At 42.1% G+C, this 1,315-nt stretch overlaps 1 protein-coding gene across 2 annotated transcripts in view; it reads right to left on the bottom strand.

The window, feature by feature from the left end:
- Positions 1–1,315, bottom strand: part of Ccnk (cyclin K) — a 24,291-nt gene that overhangs the window by 12,143 nt on the left and 10,833 nt on the right. The gene's annotated exons all lie outside the window — the stretch shown is intronic.

Genomic DNA, 1,315 nt, shown 5'->3' with positions numbered 1-1,315 from the left:
TATATATATATATATATATATATATATATATATAAACTAAATTCAGGGTCAGAATGGCGCACACGACAACCCTTATAAGCATTAGTGTTAAGTCATAAGCACACATGCAGCTGAGTGTTCTGGGTCCTTGTTCCTTTGGGAAGAGAGAAGACAGTCGCTATGAGATAGCTCAGTGGGTGAGGGTGAGTCAAACTGGCCTCTGCACATGCACTGTGGCACACGCCTGACCCTCACCCAACCCTAATAAATCCACACAACTTGGAAAAAACTCCACGAATGGTGTCAAGCATCGAAACTCCAGCCTTGTTGGAACGAGGATTTTGAGTTTCTCGTATAATATTAATTTGTCCTTTATTGAACAAGTATTGTGAATGTCTGAGGAGACAGACATAGTCACTGCCTGCACACTCCTACTTGAGCTTCGGAGGGGAAAGGTTATCTACATGATTATTTGGTAAAGATCTATATAATGAACAAAAAGTTAAACTCAAAGTGCCAAGTGAAAGAAAACAATCTAAAATGGCTACTTGTATGGCTCCTGCTCTGTCATTATGGAAAATGGGAGCAATGAGTAGAGTCAATAGTTGTTAGCCATTAAAAGGGAAAGCAGGCCAAACCAGCAGAGCACAGAGGGTTTTCAGGATCAAGCAAGTATATAGTACCATGTTATGATGCATGACTACCACGTCTGTCCAAACCCACAGAGTGTATAAAGCCAAGGCTTGAACCTTGAATACTAGATTGGGTAGTGAGGATGTGTCAACTCTAACAACAGTTCCACTCTGTCAGTGCTGACAGTAGGAGAAGCTGGATGCTGTGCAGAAGGGGAGCATAATAACTCTTGGTACATTCTCCATTTGGCTGTGAGGCTAAAGTTGATGTAAAGAACAGTAAAATCTTTGACTGGCCATGTGGCCCACACCTGTGATTCCAGCACTGCAGGTGCTAAAGCAGGAAGACCAGGGCCTTAAGATCATGCATGGCTAGACCCTGATTCTAATTAAAAAACAAAACACTTTGAGAAAAAGTAATTCCAAGTAACGGCAACATTGTGAAGGTGATTGGCAAGTGCTGCGAGGGTTAGACAGGGGCACTAGGTGAGGGTGAGGGTGGAGGTAGAGGAAAACTGCCACTTATCCCAGAAGTGGCACTGTTTTTCAATAAAAACGTGTATAGATATTGTAACATCATTTACTGACCCTGGCAGGGCTAGGAAAAGACAAGACAAAGAGCTTGACCAGTGCCAGTCTGCGAAGAGCTGAAATTGTCACAAACACGATTCCTGCCAGATTCTTTTTTTTTTTTTTTTTTTTTT

Source organism: Mus caroli, chromosome 12, assembly GCF_900094665.2.
Source record: "Mus caroli chromosome 12, CAROLI_EIJ_v1.1, whole genome shotgun sequence".
Lineage (NCBI taxonomy): Eukaryota > Metazoa > Chordata > Mammalia > Rodentia > Muridae > Mus > Mus caroli.
This window is presented reverse-complemented; position numbering and strand designations above follow the sequence as displayed.